Source organism: Callionymus lyra, chromosome 1 (genome assembly GCF_982586985.1).
Source record: "Callionymus lyra chromosome 1, fCalLyr1.hap1.1, whole genome shotgun sequence".
Taxonomy (NCBI): Eukaryota; Metazoa; Chordata; class Actinopteri; order Syngnathiformes; family Callionymidae; genus Callionymus; species Callionymus lyra.
This window is the reverse complement of record NC_141818.1, coordinates 22,202,741-22,216,317: the sequence shown is the minus strand read 5'-3', so window position 1 is coordinate 22,216,317 and position 13,577 is coordinate 22,202,741.

Below are 13,577 nucleotides of genomic sequence, written 5' to 3'. Positions count from 1 at the left end.
GCACCTAATAACAATATCAACAAAAAATAAATCTTGAATATTTAAGAAGGTGATTATGGTTCCCATGTTGAATATAAGGTACCATGGGCTAAGTCATACTTAATACTACAAACGCTTCCAATAAGGATTTCATTCTTAGTTTGTAGAGAATAACGTAATGGCACTTCTATACAGAAGAGGGCGGCAATACTCCAGCATAGAGACCGATCACGTTTATTTAACAGAAGTGTAAGAAATCTCAGTAAAAGTAATCAAATAATATTTACACAATGAACTGATGACTGATTTCACAACATCATTATTTTGATCATAAAACTTGACAGTAAGGACAATATACTCGTCAGGTCTGTGTAATGGTTTTATTTTAATATATTTTCCGAAATCATGTCCTATTTTGTTATACTTCTAACTTCTATTAAACAAATATTTTAACATTGGTCCTGATGTGACGAAGTTTTGTTTTCTGTGGTGCTTTTTGTCGCGAGCGTGCATGGTGGTTGTTGTTGAGCTGCTAATTCAAATTAAACTATTTGAGTTATCAGTCCAGTCTTCACTGATACTTAAGAATGAAAAAATGAAACATAATCCGAGTTGCCGAAAAGAAACCAAATGTATAAACTTAATCGTGAAATGACTTCAGAACTCGTGACTCTTCCAGTGGCTCCCCCTGCTGGACATTTGACTCATCTCCAATTTTGCTCTATGGATTTGAACTTTTCCTCAAATACGTGTTTAACAAGCTTAAAACCTTACATTGTCATCATTTTATTTGCGAGTGGACCCTTTTATTACAGTGGCAAAATATGGTATTTTTAACATTTTGTTTTTAATCAATGTAAAATAATTCTAATCAATTAAGGAACTAAGGAATCAATTTAGTTCTAAAAAGTTCAATTCTTATTAAACGTTCAATCCAAATTTGCCTTCACAAAAGTCTAATTCCATCAGTCAACTCTGTGGTGTCAGTTAGAACTCCTCATGGTTCACAGATGTGATGTAATGATGACACATTTGTAATTAAGCACATCCAGGTGTTTGACAAGCAGCTTCTGATGCCGCTTTAAAGACTTCTGTGCAACCATTGTTCCTTCTGAGGTTGATGGATGTGATGCTGCTTTCATAGCTGCAGCGGGATCTTCGGGTGACGTGGAGCCGTTGACCTGTGAATGTATCTACAGTGGATTGTGGCGCCCCAACAAATACACGCTGACTCAGCCGAGTAGGAGGGGCAGGAAAGACCGGCAGACTTGAGGGACACGAGGTGAAATCTTTGAGTGAGCAGCATCTGTGTGTGTTTGTCTGTGTTTCCATGCAAGTGACAGCTCGCTGCAGCGACTGACAGCGAATAAACATGTTCCAGTAATTAACCTTGACAGGCCCAATGTGGTGCCAGCAGCAGAAACCTGCTAATGACACAATTAATCCATAATTAAGGCGTTCTGTCACACCAAAAACTCTCTCGCACACGCAGCCACAGCCGTGTGTGTCTGCTGGATGCTTCGTATTGATGCTGGCAGACGCTTGGATGGTTGGAATCCACTCTTTCATAAGTTTCTTGAAATGTTTCCATTTAAGGTAGTTTATGAAAACTATCTTTATCTAAACTTCAGGTTTAAACAAACGCTTGCTTCCATTACGAAATCATCTGCTAAAAGTAGTGATGGGTTGATGAGGCCTTGTGATACATCATCACTTGTTTGAGGCTGTATCATCATGCAGTGACAAGCATTTGATTGATTTTGAAAGGCCACTAGATAGAACTCTACGTTTGAAAATGAAGATTTCACTGACTTAGTCAGTGACACAGGGGTGTCCGAAATTTCAGAAAGTGGGCCAAACTGCCTATAAAGCATCTATATCTTCATCCAGTTCAACAACAAATGGACAAATTAATTATCATCAACACTAATCAGCTTCACCTTGAGCTGTTTTCAATTGATTCGTGACCTTGTTTGGTCTTGAATAGGTTGTTTTCAAACGTGAAATAAAATCAAGTGCATTGTTCATTCTCTGGATGAAAAATTAAGCTCATAATGAAGACGTGGTCCAAAATAAATCTTCTCAAGGGCCACAAATGGCCCCAGGGCCTGTCTGAGTTAGTAGGTCAGAGCCCAACTTTATAAAGCAGAGAGTGCCACCTAGTGGCCTTTCAAAGTTAAGACACTGAATCATGACACGGATCCAAATAACTGATGCAGTACATTAAAAAAAAGTAATACTTTCTTTCAGGGATTTACCTAAATTAAGCAAATAAAAAGTACTATTTAAAATGATATTGGGAGGGACATTATCAAAGATTAAAGAAAAAGAAAAGAAAAGAAAACCTCTGGAAATCTGTCTATAGCAGACCTGGGCAAAGTGCGGCTCGAGGGGCCACATGCGGCCCTGACTGTATTGGGCCCTCGTAATGTCAAAGTTTGATCATGTATAAATTGTTCTGATGCATTAACAAATGTATTTTGCATTAATTATTCATCTACATTTTCACATAACACTTATTTACTTTCCCCCTCCTTTTTGTGTGTAATTTTTGGAGTATATATTAATCCCTCAAAAAGTTAGTTGAAGAAATGTTTTGAAAAAAACTTGTGTATATACAAGAATAAAATTGCAGCTTATTTATCTTAATAAATTTCATGGCCTAATGACGAATTTCCTGTTTTTTAGGGATTTTTACATCTTTCTTTTTGCTTGACGGCCCCTAACAACATTCACAGAATTTAATGTGGCCCTTGAAGAATTTTAATTGCCAACCCCTGCTCTATAGCCTAACCCAGCTTTGCACTTCCCCACAAATAAATCCTGGACCTGTCTGGTGTTTCTTGGACTTCATGATGCTCCTGCTCCCCAGTATTCTCCAAACAAACCTCTCAGACCATCACACAGCTGCTGTATTTGAGCTGAGATTACATTACACACAAGTGGACTCGGTTTAGTCGTTCAGGATGCATCAGACAACTTCTAAAGACAAAGAGGAAAGTACTTATGCACACCCAACCTTCATGTTTTTATTCATAAAAAAAAACATGTATACATTTTCCTTCTTTATTGTGTGTTCCGTAATGTTTTTCACATAGAATTTCAATAAAATACATTTATGTTTCTTGACCTCAGCTTGTCAAAAAGAAGAGCAGTGGATACTTACGCAACCCACTGTACAAAGTCATTAAGAACAAGTTGTGCTGACTGACCAAACATGTGATTGTCTTGTTATTAAAAAATTAAACTCAAGAAGTAGCCCGTGGAGAGGCTGTAATTGTGGGTTCAGTCTGGGAAGAGGTGCAAATGTTCTGATGTCATCTCTGACTCTGATTAATAGCATAAATGCTGCCCTGAACGAAATGTTGAGCTTGTGAACGTTGACAGATTAATGGATGTAATTCTGAGGCAGTGAAACGCCCAAAGTTGTCCTTGTACTGTTTGTGTTAATTGCGCAAACTGTATTTCTTAAAAACATAGTTACTAAAAGTACAACCTTTTTTGAGAACCAATAAGGTGTTAAAAAAAAACCTTTTAATTTCCTCATTCCACCTGTCATTTTTAAATTTCCACCTCCATGGCTTCCAGAAATACATATTCAGTGGTGATGGTTGTTCACCTTGACTCAGAGGCAACACAATGGATACCTAAAACACATTTGTTTTCAGGCTTTGACCCTAAGATAACAGCACATATTTGTTGGCTGACTCAGTCCAAACCTCCTCTGACTGAGGTGTGTCTGTCTTGCACTAGACTGGCTGTTGTCGCCTCACAATGATGTTATGTCGAGTGAAAATCTTTGTTGGCTTAGTTCGCCACAGCTCAGTGGATCTCAAGCTTGTCTGTAGCAGACGTCATTTGATCGTTCTGACTCAAAGGATATTTCACTTTTTGTCCTGGAACTCCTTCTATCCTTCACCTTGTCTGTCATGTTCACCTCTTTCTGCCCTCCCCGGCCCCCTTACTCTTCTGCTGGATTAATGGCTGGTGCTGCTGTCATGAGATTTAAAGAAATCGAGATGAACCCATAATAATCTTTAATTAATTCATTTATTAATCTTGCTGACAAGTTGCTGAGAAAAACTCTCAAAATCATTTATTTTCATTTAGATTCAATATTTAGAAGTTTAAGTTGGTTTCCACCAGCAGGGGCTCCATGTTGTGTTCAAAATATTGCAGGTTTAGATCATTAAATATATAAAGTGCTGTAAAATACAACTACTTTTTGATAATTCGACATACAGTATATACAAAATCTGAACTGAAACAGTTAAACAAGTTAACGATTCAATATTATATCTCAGTGGTTTAAAAAAGCACACATTATTAATGTAATAAATGAAACAGGAGGACATCATTTGACAAGCAGAATAATCAGACGCTGACACTCACTTTAACCAACGGCAAAAGTCTTTATTACCTCGGACTCTCACAGTCTACACGCGGCTTTCCTAGCATTGCAGTGACTCACACTTTTCTGTCTGTGGAGTAAATCTGGTAAAATACAAGATTGGATGGCTCGGTAAATGGTGTCTATTCAGTCTGTAAAGACATTTGCAACTTAAATATTGAAACTACTCGGTCCAGGAAGTGGTGTTTCTGAAGGTCCAGCTGAGTGGACCAGCTCCCCAGTAGTTCGAATATGAACTCATGGGCTGCTTTCTTTGTCAGAAGATTCGCCCATTGAGTAAAAGTGCAAAAGGATTTCATTGGAGCCACAATAAAAACAGCTGATTCTGTATTTTAAAGATTGCTAGATAAGACTAATGAAGTGTTCTGATTGCATCGACCAAAAAGTAGGACGTTCCCTTAATCGTTGCCTGGTTCTTCTGATAACCAACCAAAGTATGTTTTGAGGAGAGAATTCACAACAAAATAAAACTCCTCATTCTTTTGTTTTACGACTACTTCTGATCAAAAACTAAAGCAGATCAGCTCCTTGAAGCTAAAGCCGAGGTATGTATTTATTCATAACATTCTCCGAAGCTACTTCTGTGTAAACGCCGACCTCGTAGAAACGATTTCTTCCATCCTTATTCCCTAACGTTTGAGAATTGACTGTCTTGAGTCCATTGAATAAACCACAGTTTCTATATTTAATCCCTGTTTGCAGGATGAAAACACAAATGCATATATTTATGAGGAGGATTTATATCTGCAGTCAAGCGCATGATGTCACCATTTATTCCCCCGAACATGATGAGTGACCTACAGCGCAGCTATTCATTATACCCACCAAATAATGATAATAATTACACGTTGTCAGCGAGCGGCCGATGATTTATTCTATCCTGCTTGTGCAGGGGATGTTGGCGGCCATGAGTGTTTTTGTGGTGGATGATATTAGATGCAGAGTCTCTGCCCTGGTTTAGTGGATTTATGTTCCTGTTTAATATTCCTACACGGTCTTTTCGGCACACCCCAAGGACGTTTGTAAGTGGTGTACAATGCAGCCAGTGTAAATATTTAAGATCAACATCTCCAGCCTCGTATCAGGTACGGAACGACCGTTACAAAGTTCCACTGAAGTGCTCAAAGAACAAGTTCGCCTCGACTGAGTCATGACTCACTTTTATGATACTCTTTGATTCGTTAAACAAGACACTCCAAGAGAGTACAAGATAATAAATACATTGTTTAATGGGTGAAATATATAATCTTTTCACGGAAACATTCATTTAGAGAATAAAAGAATACAAGTTTCCTTTAATCCTTGAGTTTTCTCAAGTTCAAGTTGACCCAAGGGCCCGAATACAAATGTGTTTGTAGTTCACCTTGACCCAGAGACAACACAAGGGTAATGCCACTACGGGGTAAAAACATTAGTGTGTAAGTACACAGATCTTATCTACTTCCTGAAAGACCAAACAAATCATGTACAAAGCACGGGCATAATTCATGATTTATTTTGTAAACATTCAGACTTTCCTTTAAAAATATATAGCATTAAAACATAATTTTAATAGTGATAGTAATAGTGAAATTAATAAAATTAATACAATTAATAAAATTAATAAAATTAATAAAATTAAAAAAAACATTGTTAAAAGATTCATATTTAGAAAGTAATTCTAAATATTTAAATAGAAACACATAAATTCATAGGTTTGACCTTTTGTAATACTAATGACAACAAAATAACACAAATGGCAAGTAAAGTAATGAAATAAGCCACACACCAGGGTTGTACTGGACAAACTCACCATCTAGTGGTAAAACGTATAAAAGCTGGTTAATGAAAACCCAATGCTTGGCTCAAGACATATTCTGGTCATTATTTAAGAGGAAATCTTCATAAAGTTTATTTAATAAATAATTGTACAATTGATGTTGTTGGTTCTTCTTTAATAATAATAATAATAAAATAGACCACCTGACTTAAATTAATGAGATTATTTATACATATTGGATTTTACTTTTTGTTGCATTGGACTATTAAGGAATGTTGAACACAGTATTAAGATGTATTATATGTCTGTCTGATGTCTAGAGTTTCAATAACCACGATATTGCACAATATATCTTTGCTTTCATCAAAGGACAAGTAAATAAAAGATAAAAGATAAAGCATTTTTCTATGACCTTGTTCAAATGTACACACGTAACTAACATGCAAAGCAGTGACATAAACTCAAGTAAAGACACATGACAACACAAAATTATAGCAATACATTTACCCACAATTCTTTAATAGGCATTAATCAACTGTTGTTTACATGTGTACCAGAACACGAACGGAAACATCGGACCTGCTCATGGATTTGTGGTTCCAACCGGACTATCACTCCGTCTGAACTGACACCAGAAACATTTTTACCAACTACTTCATCAGCATCTTTGACAGCTTTATTATGTATTTTGTACACAAAGTCAAGTTCCTGGAGTGTCTAAATCGACTTGGGGGTGATTTTCGTGGCTGTCAGGGCGTCAGACAGCTTTGAGTGATTTACAGACGGCGCGTCAAACACAAGCAGAATAATCCAGCGGGCAAAAACAGATGAAACTCTGCTCTCAGACACGCTCAACAGTGTGTGTGTAGGCAGCCGTTCAACCCTTATGTGGGTGTGTGTTAGAGGTTTCATCAGGCTCGGCGCTGATGACAGGTCGGTGTCACCTCATCATTCAACTTGTCATCGCCGCCCATGGGCACGAGGAGACGAGACGCCGATGAAGGACACCGTTTGGCTGATTCTCAGCTCGCGCCACTTCCTGTGCACACAGTGGAGACTTGGAGAAGTCCTATGTAGGACAAACGCTGCCTGCGGCTAGAGCTCAGCAGCCCCCATTACCAATGTCTATATCGCTCAAACAGAAAAAAATCCCTCCATCTGACTTGACTCATCGCTCATCACCACAGAGCTCTGCAGATCAAAGCCTCCCCACTCACCAAACCTTTTTCTGGAAAAGCCAGTCGGAGAATTGTGTGCTAGACGAGGACAGCCTGTCAAGATCCTCCACTTGAAGAGTGTGTTTATGTAACTTGTCACTCACGAAAGGAGACGTGTAAATCCAAACGTCAGCATCTTCTGAGGTACGCCACCTTCTAGAAATTCCTCTCCGCTCCACGGACAGCTGGCCGACACACACTCTAATGGAGTGCCATAGAAACGTGGGGAGAAGATGGTGGAGGACGTCTTTTGGATGCTGAGATGGTGGATCATACCAGAGCCAAGGTCAATATTGTGTATTGTGCGAGCGGGCCAAAGCTTTCAGAGTACAAATTGAAGTGAGACCTCTGCAGCATTGGTGTGACACACTAATGGAGGGTGGGACATGTGTGTGTGTGTGTGTGTGAGAGGGCCCGTCGCCAGCACTCAGTGACTCTGCCACTCACCAGTACATACACGAGTTTGACAGCTCCCGCTTAATGTGTCACTCGACATTACCCATGAAGCAGCAGCACAGAGAGGGATATTAGAGTGCGGGGATGGGAGGATGGGGGTTAGATATGAGTTTGTATCTTGTAAGAAAAACAAATAGAGAGCTATAGATTACCATTTAAACAGATGCCATGATGTAGATCTGCTCTGTTTCCTTCCTGCATTTCCAAGTCGGTGTAAAAGGAAGTTAAAGGTTAACATGAAGACGCCAAAATTAGGTAATTTAAAATCACTGGGGGGCAATATTCTGTGTGTTTAGTTACTTTAAGTTACAACAAGAGTAGGTCAACATGTCAGTGAGCATCTTTTGTTAAAAGAAATGTTTTTTGGAAAGGGTGCTGATAACTATGATGATGTCATTACTTTTCATCTTTATAATGTCATGTTGTTGTAATATGGCAACTGCACAGGGATGAGTCATTGCAGTCATACCTCTGACTAGGGTCGTCAAATCGTCTCCAAATGTTGCACACGGATACGAAACTCTTCTATGACTTTTTTTTATTTTTTTTATTTTTATAAACCCCCAATTGTTACATTATTCAAATGGAATCTGTTCTTATTCTTGGAGACTTTAATCTTCATGTTGATGACGTCACATCTTGTTCTGCTAAAGAACTTTTAACTTTAACAGAAGCCTTTCATTTTTAGCAACATGTTTCTGAACCCACTCATCAAAAAGGCCATATTTTATACTTAGTTTTTACTCTTGGCCTGGACATTTCTAATGTATCTGTACATGATGTCCATCTGAGTGATAATTCTCTTGTCTTGTTTAACCTGGACTTCATCCCTGAACCTAAGCCTTTGAAAGTTAGGTCTCAGAGGCGTGTCATCTCAGCCGATACTGCAGACAGTTTTTCTGCTATGTTTGACCGTCTTTCCTTTGATGACTGCCCAGACGTGGACAGTTTGATTCACTGTTTCACTGGTCATTGTGTTGAAATACTGGATCAAGTGGCACCTGTTAAATCGAACTTGAAAATTCAGAAAAAAAGGTGCCCTTGGACAAATGAAGATCTCCTGAGTCTGAAGAGACTTTGTCGAAAGACTGAGCGTCTCTGGAAGTCCACTAAACTTGAGGTGCATAGACTTCACCTCAGGGATCTGATGACCTCTTACAATGAGATGGTAGAAACTGCTAGATCTGATTACATCAGAAAACTGGTAGCAGCAAATAGGAAAAACCCCAAAGTTTTGTTTGACACGATTAATTCTCTCGTGTCTCCTGCTCCTCAAATCACGCCTGTCTTCTGTGAAGCTGACAGCAATGCATTGTTGAGATTTTCATTGACAAAATTAAATTGATCAAAGAGAAAATCTCTCCCCCTTTGTTTGGAACCCCTACTGTCTCTGAGCCCCTCTCCTCCTCTTGGTCCTCCTTCACTGCTGTATCTTTGGGTGATATTTCGGCACTAGTGAACAAGATGAAACCCTCCTCTTGCTCAGATGACATCCTTCCTTGTAGGCTTTTTATCAAAGTATTTGATGTAATTGGCCCCTGGGTTACCAATATGGTGAACCTCTCCCTTTCCACAGGGGTTTTTCCCAATGCATTTAAACATGCCATTGTGGAGCCTCTGCTCAAAAAACCAGGCTTAGACCCAACTGACCTCAGTAATTTCAGGCCTATTTCTAAGCTCCCTTTCTTGTCCAAGATCTTGGAGAAGGTGGTGTCTGAGCAGCTGTCTTTGTTCCTGGATCAGAGTGACATCCATGAGAAGTTTCAGTCTGGCTTCCGTAAACATCACTCTACAGAGACAGCTTTATTGAAAGTGTCCAGTGACATCATGATGTCGGCTGACTCGGGTAAATTCACTGTTCTGGTGCTCTTGGATCTGTCCTCAGCCTTTGACACAGTTGATCACCAGATCCTGCTGAGAAGACTAAGGGATGAAGTGGGACTGTCTGGGTCTGTGTTAGAATGGTTCTCATCTTACCTTTCTGGGCGCAGTTTTAGTGTATCTGCCAATCAAATGAGGTCTGAATCGGCAGATCTGTTGTGTGGAGTCCCTCAAGGTTCTGTTCTGGGTCCTTTATTGTTTTTGCTGTACTTGATTCCCCTCGGTAAAATCATTCAGAGATTTCCAGATGTTTCTTATCACATTTTTGCTGATGACATCCAGCTCTACTGCTCTTTTGACCCAACTGAGCCCCAGAGGCTGAACGGCTTAGTCAATTGTTTGCTAGAAATCAAACAATGGCTGAGTGAAAACACTTTACAGCTAAATGTGGACAAAACTGAAACTCTGGTGATTGCTCCTGATGACAAGATTCCAGGGTTGAGTCAGTACTTGGGTGACTTAGGTCAGTCTGTCAAACTGAGCCTGAGAAACCTGGGTGTTGTATTTGATAAAGACATGTCTCTTGTTCGACACTGCAGAAAACTGACCAGAAACTGTTTCCTTCAATTGAGAAAAATCTCTAAACTTAGGAAAATGTTGTCGGAACATGATCTGGAGCTTGTAATCCATGCGTTTGTTTCTTCTCGTCTGGACTATTGTAACAGTTTGTTTTCATGTCTTAACAAGAAGGAGCTGTCTCGCCTGCAGTTGATTCAGAACTCTGCAGCGAGAATTCTAACCCGCTCAAGTAGAAGAACTCACATTTCTCCGATCCTTAAAACTCTTCACTGGCTTCCAGTTTCTTTCAGGATCAACTTTAAAATTCTGGTTCTTACTTTCAGAGCTATTCATGGTCAGGCTCCTCCTTACATCTCTGATCTGATCCAGCCTTACACCCCAGCTCGGGCTCTGAGGTCTGTGGATCAGAATCTACTTATGGTTCCACGCACACGCCTCAGGACCAGAGGAGAGAAATCTTTTCAGGCTGTTGCTCCTAAGCTTTGGAACAATCTTCCTCTCTCTTTGCGCTTGATGCAGTCTACTGACTCCTTTAAGAAACATCTTAAGACGTTTCTATTTGTTCAGGCTTTTCCTTGATTTTCTGGAACTCCTGTGTTGTTCTCAGTATTACCTTGATCTTTAAAGTATATCATTTTTTTTAGTATTGTTTTGATTGTTAAAGCGCTTTGTGACCCTGGTCTGGAAAAGCGCTATATAAATAAATATTACTTACTTACTTACTTACTTACTTAATATCAGTTATCTTTGCTTTTTTCTTGGTTATTCAACTAAAATTATATCAGGAGATCTTTCGTGGGTGATGGAAATCGCTTGCTTTTGTAAAGAGAGCCCAGAAGCTAATGTACTTACTGTGTCAGTTGAGGAAATTCCATCTTCCACGGACGATGCTGGTGCAGTTATACATTGCCATTGTGGAATCCATTAGCACCTCCTCCATCCCCGTGTGGTACTCTTCTGCAATAGCTTTAGACAAGAAAAGACTGCAGCGGATTGGCGGCTCTCTTCCATTTCTGCAGGAACTGTAAGTCAGCAGGACATGGAGGCGTGCAGGCAGGATCGTAGCTGACCCCTCTCACCCGGAACCCCCCCTGTTCCAACTGCTTCTGTACGGCGTACGACTGAGATCGTTACGGTCCAGAACACCATGGTTCAAGAAATATGTTAATTTATGTTGCCACCACAAAACAAATCCACTATTGTGTTTACAACACTTGCAATAAAAGTTTTCAGATTCTGATTCTCACTATAAATTTGGTCTCTTTTTATCCTTGTGGCATTTAAAACGAGTATCAAATATTTTCATCAGAGGGTTTATTAAAGTTATCTTATTAATCATAACATGGTTACATGAAACATGATGGTGACTATGATTTATACAGAAATCCAAAAAGTGTTAATTGAAAAAAATGTGTTAAAAAAAAAGTTGTCAGGAAAAAAGTGTTAATAGAAAAAAACGTGTTACAATAAACATTGAATGTTTCCAAATTGGTCTACATTTTACTATTAGCACGCTGTGTTCTCTGCACCTCACCAACTGATGAGACATAAATGAAACTCCATAATGACAGTTTCACTCACTTTTCTATTAACACTTGTTCGGAATATTCTTCCATAATTGGTCTCTGAAATATGAGCCAAAAATCTCTCCCTCTTGCACTTTCTAGCGTAGTAGTAATCTAATATTGAGGGTAAAATAAAAATTTAAAAACATCTTATTGCATCAGAGGAATATTTAGCAGCCGACACCTCTGATAGGGAGTTGGACAATTACACCTCCCAATAAGTGTTCACGTATTAATCTCCTGCTGTGAACAGAGACATATTTACAACAAAATATCTATACCATTGTTATTTGGAATCAATAAATCCACCACTAGTTAATTGTCTCTCACAAACTAGTGATCAATTTTATTGGCACCAGTGAAAGCAACCATGACAGTTTCAATCAAGTTCACTTTTGACTTTAGATCACCTCTGTAGATGTCAATTTAGCTTCCTCTTAGATAGTCATACATGGTCGGTGTGACTGACGTTTCCCACAAATATAATGATAAATTAGTTGAATAACGAGAGAAACTCTGATCCTTTTTTTGTACTTCAAACTCTCCGTTTTTCTTCGCCCCTCCAGAACAAGTTCAATTTGGCAACTAATTTCATTCCCCCAGGCAAGAACATTGCATGCACTAGGGGAAGGATGAGGAGGCTTATAATCTGAATCTTTAATTTGGCTTCTCACCAGACCGATAAGTATTCAAACCAAGTGTTCCCACTCACACAAGGGGCGTGCAGCGAAATGTTGATCCTTGAACACATAAATTACAAAGACAGAAGTGAAGATTTGATGAATAGTGTTCTTCAGCGCAGATTCAAGGGTACACTAGTCGCTAGGTCTCCCACTGTTGATGTCCGTAAGTCTGTAACTGCTTAAAAATGTAGGCATTAGTATTACCATCAGGCGGTTTCAAAGAAAAAGGCAGATTTTATGTTCCTGCCTTCCACACCGACCTTGATTTAACCAAAAAAACGATATTTTACGAGGCGATAATTCAACTCCCATCATGACAGATGGGAGACGCAGCAGCAGAGGACGATCAAAGTGATGGACGGTATGTTAAGTGGATATTGTACACACTTTTGGTGATTGGGAGGATTAAGAAGTGACACACAGCTGCTTATTAAGCCTTAAGCTACTGACTGACACATGTTGGTGAGTTCTTGAAGCTTCTACCACCAGAACTTTCTATGAACTTCCCATTTATGTCAAGACTGGATCCACTCGTAGACCAAAACTTTGTGCTTGATCTCTGTCACGTACCACATGAGCTGCTGGTTGTTTCAGATTGCTGTGTCTCTGTTCCACGATTTACTTTTCTTACTGATATTCTGCAGATATATGTTGAGTTCAGAGTGTGTGAACCGAAGAAAGACACAGACGTAGAGAAATGTATATCTATTTTGTTTTTACAGCGACTCACAACAGTGACTAATCTGGGAATTAAACTGCACATCCCTGGTCTAACTGCTGAGGAAGTTTTCTTGCGTAACAAAAAGACTCAACTCTGTACTAGTGGTTTTCGACCTTGACTTTTTGTTTGGAATTCAATGTGTTAACAACAGGGGCAGTGATAATCTTTAAGATACAACATTTTAAATTTTCATTAATATCTACGCTCAACATCTACATTGTTGATTGTCATTGAACTAAATATTAAAATCTTTAACTCAGTGTCAGTAGAGTTCAGTTCTAGGTGTCACTCCAGCAACAATGGAACTTTTACAGCACCAGGCCAAGACAAATCTCATAGAAATTCTTGTCTTTGGACAAACTCATCTGTTGTCTACTGTAAAGTGA